This window comes from Pristis pectinata, chromosome 1 (genome assembly GCF_009764475.1).
Source record: "Pristis pectinata isolate sPriPec2 chromosome 1, sPriPec2.1.pri, whole genome shotgun sequence".
NCBI lineage: Eukaryota > Metazoa > Chordata > Chondrichthyes > Rhinopristiformes > Pristidae > Pristis > Pristis pectinata.
Window position 1 is genome coordinate 24,807,326 of NC_067405.1, and position 25,999 is coordinate 24,833,324.

The following is a 25,999-nucleotide window of genomic DNA, read 5'->3' on the forward strand; positions in this document are numbered from 1 at the left end:
AAACAGCCAGAATACTAAATGACAAAACAGATGTGTCCTGAACTGTGTGTGTGCGGCATGGTAGCGTAGCGGTTAGCGCGACGCTATTACAGTGCCAGCGATCGGGGTTCGATTCCCATCGCTGTCTGTAAGGAGTTTGTACATTCTTCCATGTCTGCGTGGGTTTCCTCCAGGTGCTCCGGTTTCCTCCCACATTGCAAAGACATACGGGTAGGTTAATTTGGGTTTAAAATGGGTGGCGCAGACTCGTTGGGCCGGAAGGGCCTGTTACCACGCTGTAAATAAAATTTTAAAAAAAAATTAAGTGGCAGGGGTGTGTTAATACAGGAGATGGCTACTTAATGCCTTCCCTGATCTCATCATGATGGTTTCAATGATCACCTATTGACATGAAAATGTATCTTCCCCTGCATAGTACCAATGGTACAGAATCAGAATGTCCCATACCCAATGATCGGTTCTGATGACCTTAAAGTATCAGTTGAAGTTAAATGATGAACAGGCTTTCTTTTGAAGACTGATTGTTTGTGTTAATGCCTGCTATCCACATAATTCCATAACTCCTGAATAATCCTTAACAATGCACGATTGACAATTGCACAATGTCCAATTCCATTTGCAACTCCTCAGCAGATGAAACAGTCCATGCATGCATGCAGCAAGAAGTAAACAATATTCAGGCATCAGATGATAAGTGGGAGGTAGCATTTGCACCACTAAAGTGCCAGGCAATGACCAGCTCGAACAAGGGAAATCCTAATCAGCTATCCTTGCCATTCAAATGTATTATCGTCACTGAATCCACCACAATCAATATCCTAGGATTCATCATTGACCAGAGACTAAGCTGGACCAACCACATAAAATCTAGGGCTACAAGTGCAGGTCAGAGATGAGGTATCCTGTGACAAGTGACTTACCTCTCTATACTTCACAATGGCTTCCATAAGGCACAGGTCGAGAGTATGATGACATGCTCTCCACTTGCCTGGATGAATGCAGCGCTAACAACTCTCAAAAAACTCAACACCATCAACAAAGTAGTCTACTTGATTGGCACCACATCAACCATCCTAAACATACATTCCCTTCACCACCAATACACCATGGCCACAGTGTGTAACACCTACAAAGTGCACTGCAATTATTCTCCGAGGCTACTGCAACAGTACCTCCTGAACTCACGATGTTTACCACCAAGAAGAGCAATGGTGCAAGGGAACGTCATCATCTGCATCTTCGCCTCCAAGCTGCACACTATTTTAACTTGGAGGTAGATCTTCAGTCTTTCATCATTGTTGGTCTAAATCTGGAGCTCCCTTTCCAATAGCAATGTGGAAGTACTTTTATCAGAAAACTTGCAGCAGTTTAAGAATGTAGTTCACCACCATCTTCTCTACTGCAGTTAGCTGTCCACCAGAAGCGGTAGCCTTGCCAGTGATACCCAGGTCCTGAAAATGAATATGAAAATGTAAATAGCACAGGAGTCACCTATTCAATATAGGGAGAGAACAGAATTTTCTTTTACTGTTTAAAGTGGAGGCTTATATAAAATGCACAGATACAGAGCATAAATTGTCCTTTCTTTTGATGGATATTGGCTTTGAGACCTATTAAGATAAGATAAGATATCTTTATTTGTCACATGTACGTCGAAACACACAGTGAAATGCATCTTTTGTGGGAAGTGTTCTGGGGGCAGCCCACAAGTGTCATCACGCTTCTGGCGCCAACATAGCGATTGTACACCTACTAATCTGAAAGCCCCAAAGATAGCCAAGGATGTACACTGTAATAAACAGAAATGAATTTCTATGAACTTTGCAGCATCTAATGTTATAGTCAAAGGTCTGAATGCATTCATGAGGAAGTTTTGAAAGGACAAGTTTTACAAGGTGGTTGGAGTCTTAAAGCCAATCTCTATTCAGCCATCTTCCACGTCCTTCACTGCAGCAAACTTGTTGAGACAGCAGAGGTTTGACTTCACTTGGGTTAACTACAGCTCAGCTTGGAGAAGAAAGTGCAAGGACAGCAGCTGAAGCAAAAACCTTCTGGTAATTTACATCCCAACAACCCACATGGAAGAGGCAGAAAAAAGGAGATCAAGCAACACAAGGGTGTTAAAGCAATATGACTGATAAACAATTATGACCCATGTACAACTATAGAGGACATTAGTTAGGTCATAGCTTAGGTACTACGTATAGTTTTGGTCCCTACACCATAGGAAGAATGTGATTGCATTGGAGAGGGGACAGAGGAGATCTATCAACATGTAGGCTGTGATGGAGTGCTTCAACAATGAGGAGAAACTCGATAGGCTGAGTTTGTTTTCCCTGGAGCAGAGAAATTGAGAGGAGATGGATTATGGCAGTGGTTTTCAACCTTTCTCATGCTGCAGCCCCCCCCCCCCACCGGAACATGTCCTTGTTAGGTGGCAGACCCCCAAAGCCCACAAAATCAAACAATTGATAATTCATGCATACAACACCTAAATTGCTGCACATAGGCCCTATTGAAATAGTGACTATTTCAATCACCAATAATTACCAGTAGTGTCTTTCAGTGTTCAGTTCATTGTGAAGGTTGTGCCTGTTTTGCACTGCAGAGTTTGTCCAAATGTGGTGGTATGTGTGACAAACATACGCCTATGTCATCTTCAATATTCAGTCTTGATCGGTATTTGGTTTTCATGGCAGTGACTGCAGAAAATGCTATTTCGCACAAGTAAGTGGTTGCAAATGGTAACAGAACATTGACGGTTTTGCCGGACAGCAATGGATACTCCTGGGAACATGCTATCCAGAACGACAACAGTGACATTCGGTTGAACTGCAAGCGCAAAGTCCTGTCAGATGACAGTTCAGCCAATTCTTCTTGTTCACGTCCAGTTAAATCAGTAAGCATGCATTCAAACGGATTTCAAATCCAATCAAACATGCTCGTGTCATCGTCGCCGAAATATTCATGGAAATAATGTGACAGCTGTTGAATATGGTTCAAAACGATGCTCGCAATGGCCTCTGTCTAAGTCTTGTTCACTGTCAGAAAGTCAGCCAGCAAAAAAACATATCATAGATGCCTTGCTCGCATCTTCCCTTCCAGATACAGAGTTTTTTCTGGCAGGCATTGATTTTGTCATGCGTTTTCAGAATAATTGAGCCAGGTCCTTGCAATGATAGATTTAAGCTGTTCAAAATGTTGAAAGTATCCGCAAGATAAGCTAATCTGGCAACCCACGTCTCATCTGTCAAGAACTGTGCCAATGAACCATTATGTTCATTTAGAAAAATGAGCAGTTCATCTCGCAATTCATATACATGCTGCACAACGCGGCCTTGTAACAGCCATCTGACTTCTGTATATAGCAACAAATACTTAGAACCATAGAACCATAGAACCATACAGCACAAAACAGGCCCTTCGGCCCACCATGTCGTGCCGTCCATCAGACCACCCTCACACTACCTAACCCCTTCCTCCCGCATATCCCTCTATCTCACGTTCCTCCATATGCCTATCCAACAAGCTCTTGAACCTGTTCAATGTATCTGCCTCCACCACCACCCCAGGCAGTGCATTCCATGCACCAACCACTCTCTGGGTGAAAAACCTCCCTCTGACATCTCCCCTGAACCTCCCACCCATAACCTTAAAGCCATGACCTCTCGTCTTGAGCATTGGTGCCCTGGGAAGGAGGCGCTGACTGTCTACTCTATCTATTCCCCTCAATATTTTATATACCTCTATCATGTCTCCTCTCATCCTCCTCCTTTCCAGTGAATAAAGCCCTAGCACCTTAAGCCTCTCCTCATATTCAATACTCTCTAATCCAGGCAGCATCCTGGTAAATCTCCTCTGCATCCTCTCCAACGCCTCCACATCCTTCCTATAATGAGGTGACCAGAACTGAACACAGTACTCTAAGTGTGGCCTAACTAAAGTTTTGTAAAGCTGCATCATCACCTCGCGGCTCTTAAAATCAATCCCGCGGCTTATGAAAGCCAACATCCCATTGGCCTTCTTAACTGCTCTTTCCACCTGTGAGGCAACTTTCAATGAACTGTGAATATGAACCCCCAGATCCCTCTGCTCCTCCACACTGCCAAGTACCCTGCCGTTTACCCTGTACTCTGCCCTGGAGTTTGTCCTTCCTAAGTGTACCACCTCACACTTCTCCGGATTGAACTCCATCTGCCACCTGTCAGCCCAGCTCTGCATCCTATCAATATCCCTCTGTAAGCTCCGACAGCCCTCCACACTATCCACAACACCGCCTATCTTAGTGTCGTCTGCAAACTTACTAACCCAGCCCTCCACCCCCTCATCTAAGTCATCTATAAATATCACAAAAAGTAGAGGTCCCAGAACCGATCCCTGCGGGACACCACTAGTCACTGTCTTCCAATCCGAGGGCACTCCTTCCACCACAACCTTCTGCTTTCTACATGCAAGCCAGTTCCTAATCCACACAGCCAAGCTTCCTTGGATCCCTTGGCCTCTGACCTTCTGAAGAAGCCTACCATGAGGAACCTTATCAAACGCCTTACTAAAATCCATGTAAACCACATCCAGCGCACTGCCCTCATCAATCTTCCTGGTCACCTCCTCAAAGAACTCTATCAGGCTTGTGAGGCAAGATCTTCCCTTCACAAAGCCATGCTGGCTGTCCCTAATCAGTCCATGATTCTCAAGGTGTTCATAAATCCTATCCCTTAGAATCCTTTCTAACAGCTTACCCACCACAGACGTGAGACTCACCGGTCTATAATTCCCTGGCCTATCCCTATTACCTTTTTTGAACAAGGGGACCACATTCGCAACCCTCCAATCCTCCGGCACCACCCCCGTAGACAACAAGGACTCAAAGATCCTTACCAGCGGTTCAACAATCTCCTCCCTAGCCTCTCGAAGCAGCCTGGGGAAAATCCCGTCAGGCCCCGGAGATTTATCTGTCTTAATATTATTTAACAACTTCAACACATCCTCTCTCTTGATATCAACAACCTCGAGAACATTACCCCTACCAGCACTCCCTTCCACATCATCAAGACCCCTCTCCCTGGTGAATACCGAAGAGAAGTACTCATTGAGAACTTCTCCCACTTCCGCCGCCTCCAGGAAAATTCTCCCACCTTTGTCCTTAATCGGACCTACCTTCACCCTAGCCATCCTCCTACCCTTCACGTACTTGAAAAAGGCCTTGGTATTTTCCTTAACCCTACTAGCCAAAGCCTTTTCATGTCCCCTTCTAGCTCTCCTCAGCCCTTTCTTAAGTTCCTTCCTCGCTACCCTATATTCCTCACGGGCCCTGTCTGAACCTTGCTGCTTATACCTCACGTATGCTACCTTCTTCTCCCTAACAAGTCGTTCCACCTCTCTCGTCACCCACGGTTCCTTCACCCTGCCATTCCTTCTCTGCCTTACCGGGACATATTTATCCCTAACATCCTGCATAAGAACCCTGAATATCGACCACATCCCCATGGTACATTTTCCTTCAAAAAGGACATCCCAATTTACACTCCCAAGTTCTCTCCTTATAGCCTCGTAGTTCACCCTTCCCCAATTGAAAAACCTCTTGTCCTCTCTGCACCTGTCCCTGTCCAAGACAATTTTAAAGGTTACGGAGCAATGGTCACTGTCCCCCAAATGCTCGTGTGACTTGGCCCGACTTCCATCCCATCATTGCAGCAGCACCATCCTTGCATACTCTGATACACTGTGTCCATGCCAATGCCAATTGTACAAAAAAAGTGTCAAGCACACGGAAAAGTTCTTCACCGGTTGTAAGCCCTGGGAGCGCCTTGCAAAACAAAAAGTCTTCCAAAGCCTCTCCTTCCCAGCAATATCGAACATAAACCAACAACTACGCAGCACTGGCAACATCAGTACTTTCATCGAGCTGAATCGCAAATCTGACTTGCTGAAGACGTGCTATCAGCTAGCTCTGTATATCTTCCGCCATATGGCCAATTCTTCTGCTTGCTGTGTTATCAGACAGTGGAATGGCTTTCAGTTTTTGACTGGATTCTTTTCCCAGTACAACTTCATACATATCTACTGCTGCAGGCAATACAAGCTCTTCTCCAATTGTGTGAGGCTTTCTGGAACGTGCTATTCGTAATGCTACCAAATATGATGCACGAAGAGCCTTCTCATTTACAGTGGCACAGGCTGTAATTTTGCCTTTCTGCTGGAGGTACAACTCCTTTTGCCGCTCAAAATATTCCTTCTGCTTACTAGCGATATCTGGATGCACTGTTGTTAAATGGCACTTCAATTTCGCTGGTTTCATTGCATCGTTGGACAGTGTTTGCAAACATACGACACAGAGAGGTTGGTCTGCATTTGTCCCCACTGCGATGAAGCCATATGAAATGTATTCTGGATCATACTTGCGTTGTTTTCTCTTTTGGTCACCCTTATCCCCTTCGTCATCAGAATCTTCCCGTTTCTGGTCAGCTTTTCTCTTCAGAAATTTCTCCATACTCAGCAATACACGCTGGACAGTTTAATTACTATTACTGATAAACAAAATTATCAAAACTAATCTAAAATGTACACGCTTGTGCACTTTCCGTTTAACAGTGACATCACTGTGGTGTAGATGCACGGTAAGTAAGCAATATTATTAAGGCACACCAACAACGTCACTCAGTCTCGCTAACACTACAGCGCACAACAGAATAGTAGTGAGTAGTGAACACTACTGACTTCTCTGACTACACAAATCGAATATTAAGCGGCAGCTCACCAGAAGGGAACACTGTCTAAGTCTCTAAGATTGTCGCCTGTAACAGATAGAATAGATATAGCCGATTTTCTGAACAGTGGAAAACTGGAGCAGCAAGTAAGCTACGTCTTTGTAACAGGTCACTATTCCATTTTTTTCTTGGCTTGCTTGCGGGCACCCTGCCACAGACCCCCAGGGGTCCGCAGACCACAGGTTGAAAACCTCTGGATTATGGTATACAAAACTGATGGACGTGGCAAAAAATTTCACTGAGCAGCATGTCTCTAACCAAAGGGCATAGATTTCAGAAAAGGAGATTTCAAGGGAATTTGAGGAAAACATTTTTTTTGCCCAAAGGATGGTTGAAATCTGGAATACACATCTAAGGGGTTGGCAGACACAGGTAATCATGCAGCATTTAATAAGCATTTAGATGTTTAGGTGTTTTAGCACCTGAAACACCATGGCATAGCAAAGAATGGACTGAGTGCTCAGAAGCGGGATTAGCATAGGTGGATTGAAGGGCCTGCTTCCTTGCTAAATTACTTTTTGTTCTGGAACTCACAGAGTCTTGTAGCTCTCGAGGTCTGCAATAATGGCACACATTTCACCTTCCCAACATAATTATTCACCCAATTAATTAACTGATTTCTGTCTCAAACAAGACCACATTTTGTACCAAATACATCTTTTTAAAGCTATTATAAGTTAGTTATCTGAATTTTAGTAAAGTGCATGTAATGTCCCAATCGCTCCTGCTTTAAGATAAGTTGCCCATTTACTGGTTTTCCTACTTGCAGGGCTCTTGCATTTTAACACAAATCTCCCAAAGATGTTAATTTATACAAAAATTTTAAAATAAACTGTGGATATTGGAAATCTGAAACACAAATCCTTGCACTTGATACTTCTCACATTAAAGTAGACACACTTCAATCCATCCAACTGACTGCAATTTTACCCTTTCAACAGCCTATCCTTCCTCACAATTTTTCTACATACTGCATCTACTTGTACACCAAGGCCACTAAATGTGTTTGTGAGTTTCACCTTGCAAGAGTCTAAATGAGGCACATTTGCAAATTGTTACCAGGTGATTGGCTGATTAACAGGAGAAAATAAAAGGAAAGGTAGTTCTAAGCAGAGTAGCTATTGTTAGAGTGGGTGACTGAGATGTTGGCAAAGGTAAGTTTCTTTCTTTGATCATTCCTTCAATGCCAATTTAGAGTGGCTCTGGAGTCAGTGGTCTGCTCATCTTGTGAGATGTGGGAGTTTTGGGAGACATTCAGTCTCCCTAATAGCTACATCTGCACAAGGTGCATCCAGCTGCAGCTCCTTACAGACCATATTAAGGAACTGGAGCTGCAGCTGGATGACCTTTGGCTCCTATGGGAGAATGAGGAGTTCCTAGATAAGAGCTACAGGTAGGCAGTTATTCCTAAACAGGTGGGTAGCTGGGTACTGTCAGGTGAAGGAAGGGGAATAGGCAGCTTGTGTAGAGTACTTCTGTGGTAGTTCCCCTGAATAACTGGTATATTACTTTGGATACTGTTTGGGGGTGGAAATGACCTACCAGGGGAAAACTGTAGTGATTGGGTCTCCAGCACTGACCCTGATTGTGTGGTGCAGAATGGAAGAGGAGAGTGGTAGTGATAGAGGGTTGTATAGAAAGGGGCAGACAGGAGATTCTGTGGATGTGAAAGAGACTCCTAGATGGTATTTTATCTCCTGGGTTCTAGGCTCAAAGATGTCTTGGATTGGGCCCACAGCATTCTGAAGGGGGAGGGTGAACAGCCAGAGGTTGTGGTACATATTGGTACCAATGACATAAGTAGGAAAAGAGATGAGGTCCTGAAGACGGAACATAGGGAGTGAGGTAGGAAGCTGGAAAGCAGGACCTCAAGGGCCGTACTCTCTGGATTGTTGCCTGTGCCATGTGCCAGTGAGGGTAAGAACAGGTTGATTTGGCAGATGAATGTGTGACTGAGGAGTTGGTGCAGGGGGCAGGGTTTCAGATTTGTTGATCATTGGGATCTCTTCCAGGGAAAGTTTGACCTGTACAAAAGAAAGGGGTTGCACCTGAACTGGAGGGGGACCAACATTCTCGTGGGCAGGTTTGCTGGAACTTCTGGGAAGGGTTTAAACTCATTTGGCAGGGGGGCTAGGAACCAGAGTGATAGGTCAGAGGTTGGTGCATTTAGTGCAAATGTAGATGCAGGGTGTAGAAAGACTGAGGAAGGATAGGCTTTTCAAAGGGCAGAATTGCAGTCAGTTGGATGGGCTGAAGTGTGTCTACTTTAATGTGAGAAGTATCTGGAACAAGGGTGATGAACTTAGAGCATAGGTATGTATGTGGAACTATGATATTGTGGCAATTACAGAGACTTGTCTGTCACAAGAGCAGGAATGGCTGCTGGATATTCTGGGTTTTAAGTGTTTCAAAAAGGACAGGAATGGAGGTAAGAGGTGGGGGAGTGGCTTTGCTGATCAGGGACAGTGTCACAGCTGTAGAGAGGGAGGATGTCCTGGAGGGATCATCTACTGAGTCTGTATTCTACAGAACCCCTCCAATAGCAACAGAGAAGCTGAGGAGCAGATCAGAAGGCAGATTTTGGAGAAGTGCAAAAATTACAATTGTTGTCATGGGTGATTTCAACTTCCCCAATATTGATTGGCACCTCAGTATAAAGGGGATAGATGGGGCAGAGTTTGTTAGGTGTCCAGGAAGGATTCCTGACCGTATATTGACAGGTCAACTAGAGGAGAGGTCATACTGGACCTGGTACGAGGTAATGAGCTTGATCAGGTTTCAGATCTCTGTGGGAGCATTTTGGGGATTGTGATCATAACTCCTTGACCATCTCCATCTGCCTTGGATAGGGAGAGATGATATGGGAAAGTATTTAATTGGGGTGGGGGAATTATTATGTTATAAGGCAGGAACTTGGGAGTGTAAATTGGAAACAGATGTTCTTGGGGAAATGCACAGTGGAAATGTGGAGGTTGTTTAGGAGTACTTGTGTAGGGTTCTGGATGGGTTTGTCCCATTTGAGGCAGGGTAAGATGGTAGAGTGACATGGTTGACAGGGGACATAAAACATCATCTCAAGAGGAAGAAAGAAGCTTGCCTAAGGTTTAGAAAGCAAGGATCAGAGCCTGGAGAGTTGCAAGGTAGCCGGGAAGGAGCTTAAGAATAGACTTGAGAAAGCCAGAAGGGGGCATGAGAAGGCCTTGGTGAGTAGGATCAAAAAAAAAACCCCAAAGTGTTCTACACCTATGTGAACAATAGGAGGATAACTAGAGAGAGGGTAGGAACATTCAAGGATAAGACGAAATGTGTGCCTGGAGTCGGAAGAGGTAGGGGAGGTCCTTAATGAATACTTTGCTTCAGTATTCACAGTAAGAGAGACTTTGTTTGAGGATGGAGGATACAAGCTGATGTTCTCAAGCATGTTGACATGAGGAAAGAGGATGTGTTGGAACTTTTGAAAAACATTAGGACAGGTAAGTCACTGGTGCCAGATGGGATATATCCAAGGTTATTGTGGGAAGCGAGGGAAGAGATTGCAGCACCTTTGGTGATGATCCTTACATCCTCATTGGGCACAGAAGTGCCAGATAATTGGAGGGTGGCAAATATTGTTCCTTCCTTTAAGAAAAGGAGTAGGGACAACCCTGGGAATTACAGACCTGTGAGTCTTACTTCAGTGATAGGCAAATTACAGGAGAAAATTCTTAGACAAGATTTATGGGCATTTAGAGAAGCATAGGCTGATTAGGGACATTCAGCATGGCTTTGTGAGGGGCAGATTGTGCCTTATGAGTCTGATTGAATTCTTTGAGGATGTGACAAAGCACATTGATGAAGGTAGAGCAGTGGATGTGGTGTACATGGATTTTAGTAAGGCATTTGATTAGGTTCTTCATGGAAGGCTTATTCTGAAAGTCAGGAGGCATGGGATCTAGGGAAACTTGGCTGTGTGGATTCAGAACTGGCTTGTTCATAGAAGACAAGGTGGTTGTTGACGGAGCATATTCTGACTGGAGGTCAGTGACTAGTAGTGTTCTGCAGGGATCTATTCTGGGGCTCCTGCTCTGATTTTTTTTAAATATATAAATAACTTGAGTGAGGAACTGGAAGGGTGGGTTAGTAAGTTTGCAGATGACACGGAGGTTGGTAGTGTTGTGGATAGTGTAGAAGGTTGCTGAAAGTTCCAACAGGACATTGATAGGATGCAGAGCTGGGCTGAGAAGTGGCAGATGGAGTTCAACTCAGAAAAGTGTGAAGTGACACACTTTGGAAGATCAAATTTGAAGACAGAATGCAAGGTTAATGGCAGGACTCCTGGCAGTGTGGAGGAATAAATAGATCTTGGGGTCCACATCCATAAATCCCTCGGGTTGCCATGTAGGTTGATAGGGTTGTTAAAAAAGAGTGTGGTGTCCTGGCCTTCATTAGTTGGGGTATTGAGTTCAAGAGCTGTGAGGTAATGTTGTAGCTCTATAGAATTCTGGTCAGACAACACTTGGAGTATTGTGTTCAGTTCTGGTCACCTCATTATAGGAAGGATGTGGAAGCTTCAGAGAAGGTATAGAGGAGATTTACCAGCATGCTGCTGGATTGGAGAGCATGTCTTATGAGGATAAGTTGAGCGAGCTAGGGTTTCTTCCTTAGAGTGAAGGAGGATGAGAGGTGACCTGATAAAGGTGTAAAAGATGATAAAAGGCAGATTGAGTGGACAGTCAGACTTCTTCCCAGGGTGAAAATGGCTCACATGAGGGGGCTTAACTTTAAGGTGATTGGAAGAAGGTATCAGGAATGCAAGAGGCAAGCTTTACATACACGGGTGGGTGTGTGGAATGCACTGCCAGCAGAGGTGGTGGAGGCAGATTAGGGATTCTTGAGTAGCCACATGAATGATTTTTTTAAAAAAATGGAGGGCTATGTGGGAGGGAAGGGCTTGATAGATCTTGGAGCAAGATAAAATGTTGGCACAATATCATGGGGCCAAAGAGCCTGTACTGTGCTATAATATTCTAAGTTCTAAATGGAAAATGTTAGAACTGCTCCACAGCCCAAGCAGTATTTGTGGAAAGAAAGTTTAGTTATGCAACTGTCCAATTGGCGCACAAAAAAAACAATCAATATGTACACAGTTTAATTGAGGTCATTAACAGAATTACTTGAAGGTTACAGCACGAACAGACTATTCAATCCAGTGAGTCTGAACTGGCTCTACGTCAGAGCTGGTCTAATGCCTTTGTCCTTTTCCCATAAACTCCACATTGCTTTTCTTTTCGAGTACTTTCCAGAACCATTTTGAAGACCATGATTGAATCTGATGCCACTATTCCCTCTGGTAGTACATTCCAGATTGTAACTACTTGTTGCATAAAACATAGTTTTTCCTTTTATCACTTTTGGTTTTTGGCCAATCACCTTCATTCTAAATTTCATTTAAATTAAGGCTCAAGTTGCTACAAGATTCTATCATATTCTGTTGGAAAATTTTGGGCTGCTTAACCAATTGTTTTAACTGTTGAAGGAAAACTCCCCAAAAGTAAAGGATTGTTATATTTCTCACCCTGGGGCATTATCTCACAAGCTTCTGGGCTATCAATTTATAAGATATCTTTAACATTAGAATTTAACATTAGATTAGACAATTTAACATTAGAATTTGCTCTGTTGAATGCCTTCTGTGCTTTATTGAGGACTGAATCAAATCATGTGGCACAATAGGATGGTGGAATGTAGAATATTGAATTTTGAGACTGAAATCAGAAAAGGAAAATAATGTTGGAAGGAACACCACTCATAACATTTCTATTAAACTGTGTGTGTGTGCGCGCGCAATGATAAACATGAGGCACTTCATTACTACACAATGTGTCTTAAGTTTCATTTAGGAGAAAAAGGCAGATAAATGTTATTTGATATGAAGGTGGAGCTCAAACCTACCACTAAGATTTGAGGGATAAAGAACTTTTGAGAGGAACAGAAGTGTTGTACACAAATTGACAATCTGGTATTGGTTTATTATTGTCACATGTACTAAGATACAGTAGAAGGTCAAAGTTGAGTTTATTGTCATATGCACAAGTACAATGAAAAACTTACTTGCAGCACCACAGGCCCATAGCATCATATAGCAAAAAAATCAATTAAACAAAAATTAAGCATAAAGTAAACAGCTTTTGTCACATGCCATCAAATTGTCACACATAAGTATGTCATTATCTCAGCAATGTAGGAGATGAGGTGTTTGATTTCACCAAATCAATCTCTTCAATAGAGAGAAAACAAAAACAGTTATACTTGCAATATACATGGAAATCTTGCTATTAAATAGACTGAAGGAGCAAGATTTTTTGGGTAGAGTACACAAGGAAAAAAGGTCAATTACTGAGTCAGATGTACAGAGTTTCTTTACTCCAAAATCTGGAGGAAAATTAACAGCAAGGTAAATTGTGTTGTGATAAACAATAGAGAGCATTGACCAGAATGTAAGAAATAGGGGCATTAATAGGTCATACCATTCATTGAGCTCAATCCATCTTTCAATAAGACCATGGCTCAATTGTCCCATTAATGCCATTTTTCTGCCGAATCCCCAAATCCCTTGATTTCCCCTTAATCCTAAAGTACCAATTGATCTTAGTCCTAAATGTAGATATGAACAAAGTATATACAATCCTCTGGGATAGGAAATTCCATTATTTCATAAATCTCGAAGGAAAGAAATTTCTCATTAATTGAATTCAGATTGGCTTGAGGTCACAATTCCTACTTCTGGACTCTTCTGCTGAAGTAAACAGTTCCTCAGCATTTAATATATCAGGCTGTCTCTTTTTTTTAAAAAAAAAATGCCACAATGAGATCACTGTCATTCCCCTAAATACCAGACAGTATGTACCCATTTTGCTCAACACTCTTTGGAGGAGAGTTGAACAAAATGAGTGCATATTCCTAATCTTAATTGTTCTGTTGCTGCATGTTAACTTTGTCTGCTTCATGCCCAATTTCACCCCCAAAAACATTTTCCATTCAATCATTCTGAAAACCAACATTTGCTAATCTCTCAGCCAAAGTGGATAATTTCACTATTCCACATTATACCATCTGCCACCAAATACTCCACTGCTCCATATCCTTTTGCAGCCTCTTGGACATCTTTTTCTTCCTTAGCTTACTTTCTCACCTAGTGTTGTCCCATCAGGCAACTTGAATATTAGGCACTCCTCAGTCTTTTTGTCTGTTATTGATATAGATTAAAAACAGATGCAAGTCAATTTATAAACTCTGTACCAGTTACACCTTCCCATCCTGTTTATTCCAACTGTTTTCTGCCCATCAACCAGCCCTTAAGTATGTGCTAATGTATCATTTACAATCCCAGGGTGTCTTAATCTTGTGGAACACTTGAGTGATATTTTAGTGAATGTTTTCTAAAAACCCATTAGTGCCTGCTAAACAATACTATTATTTGATTCTTGGAAAAAAATTTCCTTTTATTTAAACTCGCTGACTTGGTTTAACCATACTGAAATCAACTGATCACCAACATTTTGAAGTATTATTGGGGTGAGGACTGATTTCCACCATCACCACACCCCCCCCCCCCCCCACCAGTCTAGATAAAGCTGCATTTACATCTGATTGTATGTGAGACAGTGAGTCACATCACCACTGCCCCACCACTCTTAACATTTGCAGTGAAAGATTTACAGACAGGATTTCCAATTTGCATATTTTTTTCAGTCATTATAAAAGCCAAAAGACCAGATGAGAACAGAAGAAAAAAGGGAAGCAGCCTTTGCCAAGGATTTGTCCTTTTATGTATAACTGCTCTTCCCACCACCCCCTCCCCCCATGCCCCACACACCCACACACACTTCTGCAGAGAGATCTGTGTGAGGAGGAGACTGCTTTGGGGGTAGATTTGGCCATTAATGTACAAGGTCCTGCCCCCACAGTCATCTTCCCTCAGTTCTCTATTGCTCTGCCTACACAACTTTATGGCACCAGGCCATTTCAGACACCCACAGGACATTTGTACCAGATAAGCCCAAGTACCATCTGGACATGTTTTTGTCAGCTCTTATATTTTATTATAGGGAGGGCACTTCATCTAATTTGACACCATGAGTAAGACAGCATTTTGACAGGGCTGTTGAGTCTTTTATTGTTGGCATGGTGCAGAATGCAATAGATATTTTGTACATTGCAATGGCTGGCATTCAAGCTCTCCAAATTCTTGAAAAGGCTAATGCTGTCCAAATTACTGGTCCATGTGCCAACATGAAAAGAGTTTCCATTATGCATTTGGCCCTTAATGAAAACTTTGAGAGAAATTTGTGTGAACAGATGGCTTGTGAGTGGCATAGTAGTCATGGATAATGACCTCTCCAAGATTTAAACAAACAGTGCAAAATATTGGGGCAATGAAACGCATACCTGCCCCAAAATACTAAGATGGCCGTCAGATCTTAAAAGGAATTCTTGATAGGCCAGGAGAGGTTTAGTTAAGTGCTTCAGTACATAAGACCTGCAATGCCTTTGTGACCCAAAATTGTCTGGGCATTAATATTTCTGTGTATGTGACTCAACCTGATTTCATGGCAGAATCACAAAGGTTATCTTAAGGGTGATTCACTCTGAGGATACTTCATGACTACTGAGGGTATCAGAGTATAAATAATCAAAGTTCTTTCCCTTCCCCATCCAATAGCCAGCCCCCTTTTCACCTCAAAGGATAACTCAGTATTTATCCAAGAATATCACTTCAGACCTCTTTTGCTAGCAAAATGAATCTTAAGTGATAGGTTTACTAATTTAATTGCAACCTCTATAAAAGACACAGCATGAGATTTGATTTTGTTCAAACCTAGAATGTGGGTGTTTCTGGCATGGTCAGCATTTACTGTCCATTATATTCCCTTAAGAAGGAGGTGATAATGAGCCATTTTTTTGAATCATTGTAATTGCTGCGATGGTGGTACTCCCACAGCGCTCTTAGAACTGGAGTGCCAGCATTTTGGCTCTGTGATACTGAAAGGCTGGCAATATCATTCTAAATCAGGATGATGCATTACTTGGAGGTGAATTTGCATACGGAAACTTCCCTATGCATCTGCTAACCTTGTCCATCCAGGTCATAAATTTGGGAGTTGCAGTCAAAGAAGCTTTAGTGGTTTGATGTGATAATAAAAACACAATGTTCTTTAATTGAAATAACTCCGAACTGACTTATTAGGAAAAACCTTGTCTGAGAATTATTTGATCTTGTATTACATCAACATTATAGTTTACCAACATACAGTGCTTGAAGTACAGTAACATCAAAAATCCAAACTACAGTGTCCAGTGAATCTTCAAGAAGGTTTCTTCTAGGTCAAATGCAAGTGCCATCCCTGACACCTGATATGAGTGACAACATATGTTCATTTATCTTCTCTCCTCTTGGTTTCCCATGATGGGTACAACCCAACAATAATCTCTTGTGAATCTTCACATAATTCTTAAATATTTTTTTCACAAGGCCTATTGTTTTATCTGCCAACTTCTCTAAGTCTAACCCATTTATTTTCACTTCTAGTTTTATTTGAACAATCTGATTTTACGTTTCACTGCATTTCTCTCAAACTGTTATCTGGATTTGGTTCACTTCTTGTCATTCTGATGAAAGGACTTCCAGATGCTTTCTTCAGAGATGCTATTTGACTGGCTGAGTGTTTCTAGTACTTCTGGTTTTTTGTCAGATTTCTGATATCTGCAATTTGTTGTTTTTCAATTACAAGCCCAGATTCATGGTCTACTTCTTAGTCACTCCATTGGAATTAAATAACTAAAGAAAATGACAATGTATTCCATGAATTTCTCACTATTTTCCCCACCATTGTTAATGTTGTATATCACTTTGGATAGTTTATTCCCTCACTAAGTCATATACTTCTGGTATTGGTTTATTATTGTCACTTGTTCCAAGGTACAGTGGAAAAACTTGTCTTGAATACTGTTTGTGCAGATCAATTCATTACATAGTGCATTGAGGTAGTACAGGGTAAAAACAATAACAGAATACAGAGTAAAGTGTCACGGCTACAGAGGAAGTGCATTGCATGGAGACAATGGTGCAAGAGCATAACAAGGTAGACTGAGGTCAAGTGTCCATCTCTTCATTTAAGGGAACTGTTCAATAGTCTCATCACAGTGGGATAGAAGTTGTCCTTGAGCCTGGTAGTATGTGCCCTCAGGCTCCTATATCTTCTGCCTGATGGGAGAGGGGAGGAGAGAGAATGACCTGGGTGGGTGGGGACTTTGATTATGCTGGCTGCTTCACCAAGGTAGCAAGAAGATTAGACAAACTTGGGTTGTTTTCTCTTGAGCAGCAGAGGCTGAGGGGAGACCTGATAGAAGTTTTCAAAATTGAGAGGTAGAGATGGAGTAGATAGCCAGTATTTTTTAATCCAGGATCAAAATGTCCAATATTGGAGGGCGTGCATTTAAGGTTAGAGGGGTTAAGTTCAAAGGAGGGGTGTGGTGAAAGTTTTTACAGCAGTGAATGGTAGTTGAGGCAGATGCAATAGAGATGTTTAAGATCCTCTTGGATAGGCACATGAATATGCAGAGAATGAAGGGATATGGACATTGTGTGGCAGAAAGGATTAGTTTAGTTTGGCATTTAATCATAATTCTTTCAGCACAACATTGTGGGCTGACAGCCTGTTCCTGTGCTGTACTTCTGTGTTCTATGAAAGACCCTCATAGAGGGCCTTGAAGAAAACTGGCCTTTGAGTTTCAATGGGCTCTGTGGCTTGAATTTCTTGAAGTGACTGGCTGTCAAATAACATCTGTCCGGGATCTGTGGTGCCAACATGGGTTATTTCATCAACCCAGTGGAAGAGTCAAATAGATTGAAGAAATCTCACAGACAGCAAAACAAGAAATAATGCTTTTTTTTATTAACTTCTTGAAAATAGAGTGAAATAAGATTTCTTTATTCGTCGCATGTACATGGAAACACATAATGCATCTTTTGCGCAGTGTGCTCTGGGGGTAGCCCACAAGTGTTGCCAAGCTTCTGGCGCCAACATAGCATGCCCACAACTTCCTAACCCATGTCTTTGGAAGCAGAAGGTAAAAGTTGTATATATTAAAACTTAAAATAGTAGCTTTCTAAGATTTTCATGATAAAATTCTGAAATAAGGAATTAATACCACCTACATGTATAAAACAGAAATAAAGTCCAGAGAAATTCCTCAACTGTAATTATCAATTAGCATGTTACAAAAATGCAGTTACACATCATTCTACAAGACATAACAGAACATAGAACAGTACAGCACAATACAGGCCCTATGGCCCACAATGTTGTGCCAACCTTTAAACCTCACCTAAGACGATCTAACCCCTTCCTCCCTCATATCCCTCTATTTTAAATTGCTCAATTCTTATCTAGTAATCTCTTGAATTTGACCAATGTACCTGCCTCCTCCAGTGCCCCAGGTAGTGCATTCCATGCACCAATCACTCTTTGGGGGGGGGGGGGGGGAAACCTTCCTCTGATATCTCCCTTGAACTTCCCACCCATTACTTTAAAGCCATGCCCTCTTCAATTGAGCATTGGTGCCCTGGGAAAGAGGCACTGGCTGTCCACTCGATCTATTTCTCTCAATATTCTGTACACTTCTATCATGTCTCCTCTTATTGTCCTTCTCTACAAAGAGTAAAGCCCCAGCTCCCTTCATTTCTCCTCATAATGTGTACTTTCTAAACCAGGCAGCATCCTGGTAAATCTCCCCTGCACCCTTTCTAATGCTTCCATATCCTTCCTATAATGAGGCAACCAGAACTGGACACAGTACTCTAAGTGTGGTCTAACTAGAGTTTTGTAGAGCTGCATCATTACCTTGTGGCTCTTAAACCCGATCCCTTGACTTATGAATGTTAACATCCCATAAGCTTTCTTAACTACCCTATCCACCTGTGAGGCAACTTTCAGTGATGTGTGGATAGGGACCCCCAGATCCCTCTGCTCCTCCACACTACCCAGAATCCTACCATTAACTTTGTACTCTGCCTTGGAGTTTGTCCTTCCAAAGTGTACCACCTCACACTTCTCTGGATTGAACTCCATCTGCCACTTCTCAGCCCAGCTCTGCATACTATTAATGTCCCTCTACAATCTTCGACAATCCTCTACACTATCCACACCACCACCAATCTTTGTTCAATCTTCAACATCTTCAGTGATTCAGAATGTGAGACTGGTAATGAACATATTTGCTGACTTCCAAAATAAATAAGAACTTATCTTGTACTACCCCAACAGCTAAATCCTTTAGAGCAAAGGCCTTCCTGAACAAAATGGGGAGAATTTTGTTTTATTACTAGAGGGCATGCATTTAAGGTTAGGGGGAAAGATTTAAAAGGGACCTGAGGGGTAACTTTTTCATACAGAAGGTGATGACTATATGGAATAAGCTGCCAGAGGAAGAGGTTGAAGCAGGTATAATAGTATCATTTAAGAAGCACTTGGATAGGTACATATATGGGAAGGGCCTGGGGGCAGACATGGGTGGAACACAGGAAATTAGGATGACCTATGTGAACAACTTGATTGGCATAGTTTCATTGAGCTGAAGAGCTTGTATCTGTGCTGTATTTCTCTATGACCCTCTTTGACTCTGAATGACAAAGCTGTCAAATATTTCAAATGTTTTTCTAAATTTGTATTGTATTTGCCAAGTTCGTGCTCACTCACTTGGCTTGTCTACATCTCCTGAAGCCCCTTTCCATTCTTTTCTCTCTTCAGAATTCTATCTAGTCTCATGTCAGTAGCAAACTTGGAAAAATGACTTGATACTCAGCTAAATCGTTGACATAGGTCACAAATATCTGAGGTCCAAGTACTGATCCCTGCAGTACCCCATTTGTCACAGCCTGCCAACCTGAGAAAAGTCCATTCCCATTCTTTACTTTCTGTCTAATAACCAATTCTAAATCCACATGGTCTAATTTTGTTGATCAATGTCTTGTGTGGAACCTTATTGAAAGCCTTCAGAAAATCCAAATGCATGCAATCTACGAGGAATTCGACCTTATCTATTCTCTGATTCACATCCTCAAAAGAACTCCAATGCATTGGTTAATCATGATTTTTCTTTCATAAATTCATTTTGACTCAGCTCATTTCTATTGTCCTTTTCAAGATGCTCTGTTACATCCTTCATTGTAGGTTCCAGTATTTTCCCAATTACTGACATGAGACTTCCTCTGTCCCTCTCCCCCTAAATACTGGAGGCATATTTGCTATCCTCCAATATACAAGAACAATTCTAGGATCAATAGTCCTTTAAGTGTTTATCTGTATGTTATATATATTTCATTGATTTTTATAATACACCGTTTATTAAATGAGAAATAGAGACTGAAAGAGACAGTTTTCATTGATCAGAGTTACACTGAGGGGTAACTGGACACAGTAACAGACAGGTTGGGTAGTTAGAATCTTTTTCCCATTGTAGGGGTATGAAAAACGAGGGGAAATAGGTTTAGGATGAGAGGAAAGTGTTTTAAAAAGGACCTGGGGGCAAGTTATTTACACAGAGTGGTTGATATCAGGAACTAACTCCTGTAGAAGGTGGTGGAATCAGATACAATCTGTGTTTAAGAGACATTTAAATAGTTGTATAGGCAAGGTATGGAAAAATACACACCTAATATGCGCAAATAGGATTAGTGCAGGTGGGCAAAAGGGCTGTTTCTGCTAGACAACAATGTGACTATGCTCCATCTATTTTTTTACACCTTCAGACAATTTAGCAGGCAAAATAATCCAGTAACATGGAAAGATTGTTTGTAATTAACTAAGGAATCGGAGCAAATTCAGGAAGACTTAGCTAATAGATTAAGTAGATATCAGAGGAAACTTACCATGAAGAATTACTTTGTGATATCCTTTGGAAAGAGAGAATGTGTGCTATAAACTAGTAAAGGAATCAAGGATCAGAGACCCTTGGAAGTTTAGGCATGTACTTTAGAGATTTTGTATCCAATACTGTATAAGTAGGGAGATAGTGAACAAAACAAAGGAAAAGATTTGCTGGGATTATACCAGCCATGAGTGGATTACAATAATAAAGGTTAAAAGGGTGTCTGGTAGATTCAAAATGATGATAGCTTTGATTTTTAAAAAAAAATCATGATTGAGGAACACAGGAAAATTGTGCACTTCTCTACTTCATATAGTACATTCAAAACTGCCACAGAATTAACTTAGTTCTGAACTTTTATGGATTCTCTTTGACATCTGAAATATACCACTTATCCATCTCCCAAGAAGAATAACTAAACTGAATATATAAATATTTTGTTCATCCTTATGGAGACAGCTGAAAATCCAAATGTTCCAATCCAATATCATTGATGTTATGTGGAATTATGTATTCAAAAAAAAATTCTAACAGGCTTGTGGAAAGAGAATATTTTGATCTGGAAAATATTCTAATGGCATTTTCAGCTAGTGCAATTAATTCAGCTAAACTTGTGCTGTTGTTGTACAGGACTGAATTTTTGCCAGAAGGAACACTTCAAGGAAAGCCTCAACCATGATTATATCCTTGACATGACCACTTCACCCCCCCCCCCCCCCCCCATCCCCTACTTGATGCTATTTCTCAGCAAACTATCTGGTCCATCTGTAAAGCAAGAAAGTTTTGGGATCAGGTGATATCTCTAGTGTTCTAAAACTTGCTGGAATGAAAATTCAGTCAAATTCACAACCTCACTCTCCTCTGGGAAGAGGACAACATGCCAGGGGACTTCAGAGCTGCCTTAACAATGACTATATTTGATAAAGGCAACACATTTAATTGCAGAAACTATTAAGTGGTCTCTCTATTGTCTGTCAGAGGGAAATTCTTTGCCAGGATCATCCTCAACTGCCTCCGACCAATGACTGAAGAGGTGCTAGGGAGGGTTTGTGAGAATGGAATGGCAGTTGTCATGAGGGACTTCCGCTTGGATTGGGTGAATCAAGTTGGTTGAGGCAGTCTTGAGGAAGATTTCACAGAACGCATCTGTGATAGCTTTCCTGAACAGCATGTTAGTGAACCTACAAGGGAAAATATTATCTTAAATTTGGTCTTGAGCAATGAAATGGGTAAAATTAATGATCTTGTAGTTAGGGATCCTCTTGGAAAGAGTGATCATAGTATGATTGAATTTCTCATACAAGTGGAGGGTGCAATAGAGAAACAAAGGACTGCAGATGCTGGAACCTAGAGAGAAAAAACAATAGTTCAATCTAAATAATATTTTGATGGCCTACTCCTGCTCCCATTTCTTTTTAGCGGAATCAGTGTGATTCATCCATAAAGAGCCACAATGGGAATTATCTTGACCATGCAACATCTCCAAGAGAGATGTAATGAACAGTATCAACCTCTATAAATGGCCTTTACTGACCTCAAAATTCTTGTAATTCTGTCAACCAAGTGGGAATGGTAACAATCAGGTGAAGCTGCCCACAGAAATTTGTCTCCATCTTACGTCTGCTTCATGTTGACATTCAAGACATGGTTGTGTCTGTTGAGGACCAATATCATTACAATCTTGGTGCATAAGAGTCAAGCAAGGTTGCATCGTTGCTCCAAAATACTTCTCTGCCTTTCTTGTCAGAATGCTGCACCTCTGAAATGGAGATAAATGAAACAATATGTAAGAATCAGTTCAGCCTATGTTGCCTCCATGCTAGAACCAAGGTCACTCAATATTCGGCTGCAATACAGACAGTGCTTTTGTATAAGCACATTAAGAATCAGGCTCCAAGTCATCATTGACTCATTCACTGCAACATATGAGGAAGTGGCCCTTACACTTGGACCAACTACCAACCTGCCCTCACTGTATCAATGACAATAAATGTTCACAAGACATGGACCACTTCCCATATCACAGGAGCAACCTTTAACGATTTTGATGACGCAATTCACCATTGTCTTTAGACGTGTTTACATGATCTTTGTCCACTGAACAAACCAGGTGTTTAAAGATTAAGAATTCAAAACCTGCCCAAAGCTCATGTTCTAAGCACTGAAGTGATACCACTATTGCTGTCTGAATAAAATCCTTCAAATACATTGGTTCACTTACCCTGCTAATGTTAAAGAGTCCTCTCTCAGGCCAACATCACCAGCACTGTGGTCAATTCTTCATTTGTCTGATTCCAGTCTCTTGAAACAGGCATTCTCTTCTGAGTAACACTAAAATAAAAGACAATCCATTCCATTAGTTTCAAGATAATTAGAGAGAATGATAGGACTGGACCTCAGGTTGAGATTCAAAATTGAAATAAGGCCAACTTTGATAGCATCAGAAGGGACCTGGTATGCATGGATTAGGATAGGCTGTTTTCTGGCAAAGAGATGCTTGTTAAGTGGAAGGATTTCTAAAGTGAAATATTGAAAGTACGGAATCTGTATTTTCCTGTTAGAATAAAAGGTGAGGCTAGCAGGTTTGGGGAACCTTGGTTATTGAGGGATATTGAGGCCTTGGTGAAGAAAAAGGAGGTTTGTAAAAAGGTGTAGGTAGTCAGGATCAAATGAGGTGGTTTCTCTGGCAGACAGGGTGAAAGAGAATCCCAAGGGTTTCTGTAGCTATATTAAGAGCAAAAGGGTAGCAAGGGACAAAATTGGTCCTCTTGAAGATCAGGGTGGTCATCTATACATGGAGCCGAAAGAGATGGGGGCGATCTTAAATGGATTTTTTTTTTGCATCTGTATTTACTCTGGAGACACAGAGAGAGTATAGAACTGAGGCAAAAGAATAGTGAGGTCATTGACTGTATCCAAATTATGGAAGAGGAGGTGCTGGCTGTCTTGAGGTGAATTAAAGTGGATAAATCCCCAGGCCCTGACAAGGTGCACCTTGGACCTTGTGGGAGGCTCATGCAGAACTTGCAGGGGCCCTGGCAGTGATATTTAAAACATCCTTAGCCATTGGTGAGGTACCAGAGGATTGGAGGATAGCTAATGTTGTTCCTTTGTTCAAGAAAGGCACTCAGAATCAGCCAGGAAATTATAGGCTGGTGAGCCTGATGTCAGTCATGGATAAATTATCAGGAAGTATTCTAAGGGACAGGATATGTAAGTATTTGGACAGATAGGGCCTGATTAGTGATAGTCAACATGGCTTTGTGTGTGGTAGGTCATGTCTAACCAATCTTAGAGTTTTTCAAGGAGTTTACCAATAGGGTTGATGAAGGAAAGGTGGTGGACCTTGCCTATGTGGACTTTAGCAAGGCCCCTTGTCAAAGTCCTGCATGGGAGGCTGGTCCAGAAGGTTATGTTGCTTGGCATTCAGGATAAAATAGTCAATTGGATTCAACATTGGTTTAGTGGGAGAAGCCAGAGAGTGGTAGTAGATGGTTGTCTCTCTGGCTGGAGGCCTGTGACTAGTGGTGTGCCGCAGGGATCAGTGTTGGGTCCGTTGTTGTTTATCATCTATATTAATGATTTAAACTAGATCAGAAAATTTGCGAATGACACCAAGATTGGGGGCGCAATGGATAGCGAGGAAGGCTATCAAAGCTTGCAGTGTGATCTTGACCAGCGAGGAAAATGGGCTGAAAAATGGCTGATGGAATTTAATGCAGACAAGTGTGAGGTGTTGCACTTTGGGAGGACAAACCAGGGTGGGACTCATGGTGAATGGTACGGCTCTGAGTTGTGTGGTAGAACAGAGGGACCTGGGAATACAGTTCCATAGTTCCTTGAAAGTGGTGTCACAGGTAGATAGGGTCGTAAAAGCTTCAGGCACTTTGGCCTTCATAAATCAGGGCATTGAGTGCAGGAGTTGGGATGTTCTGTTGAAGTTGTACAAGACATTGGTGAGGCTGAATTTAGAGTATTGTGTGCAGTTCTAGTCACCTACCTACAGGAAAGATATCAATAAGCTTGAAAGAGTGCAGAGAAAATTTAGAAGGATGTTGCAGGGACTTGGGGACCTGAGTTATAGGGAAAGGTTGAATAGATTAGTAGACCTCCATAAAATCTCCCCTCATTCTCCTGTACTCCATTCACCCTGGAGTACAGGAGAATGAGGGGAGATTTTATGGAGGTATACAAAATTATGAGGGGTATAGATAGGGTGAATGCATGCAGGCTTTTTCCCCTAAGGTTGGGTGAGTCTAGAACTAGAGGACAAAGGTTTAGGGTGAAAAGTGAAACATATAATAGGAATCTGAGGGGAAACTTCTTCAGAGGGTGGCGTGAGAGTGGAACGAGTTGCCAGCAGAAGTGGTAGATGAGGGTTCAATTGTAACAGTTAAGAGAAGTTTGGATAGGGACATGGATGGGAGGGGTTGGCAGGATATGGTCTGGGTGTAGGTCAGTGGAGCTAGGCAAAAGATCAGGTTGACAGGGACTAGATGGGGCAAAGGGCCTGTTTCTTTGTTATTGTAGTCAATGGACAGAGGAGGAGATTCAAGGATACTTCCAACATTTTCTTGGGGGGAAAAAAAATAGAATATCTCCACTGATCTTGGAATCATTGGCCCATTACTTCTCAAAATAAAGATGGATCATCTGGGATAGCATTGAGAACTGCAAATTCATTCATCTGAAGTACAGAAGCCCAGGATAAAAGGTGGAAGAGATGTATCACCTCCAAAACTCCTACCTGCCCGCCTCATCAAGCACCTCCTGTCCTCCCGAAGCAGAGTTTGCAGGTCCCACATTGATGTCGTCAGTCACACATGAACCTACGAAACTGAATGGGAGAGAGTCATTCTCAATCTGAAGGGATTGCCTGAAACAACTCCTTATCAGCAAACTAACTAGATATAGAACATCTGTCAATTTATATAACATAAAGAAAAATGTGGACTAGAACATGGAATAGGTTTTAATACAACCAAAGCTACAATGGGTGACTTCATCTATGAAGTGTCTCTATCTGTTCTGGAAGAGGTAGAAGCAGAAAACTGTTCTGATCTCTCTGGAGATCTTGAGATAGTAAAAAAAAATCATAACTATTTGTAAAAAAAATTACATTAAGCACATCTTTCTCTGCGACTAAAATTCAGGATATTGGTAACATGATATGCAAATTGAATCAAGTTATGGTAAATCAGTGTAGAATAGTTTCTTACACAATAAGAAGCTGTTAAATTTCATTCAAATGGTAATAGTTATCAGAGCAGAGGGTACTGGAACAAGACTTCAGTGGATTCTCTTATTCCTCAGGAATTAATTAG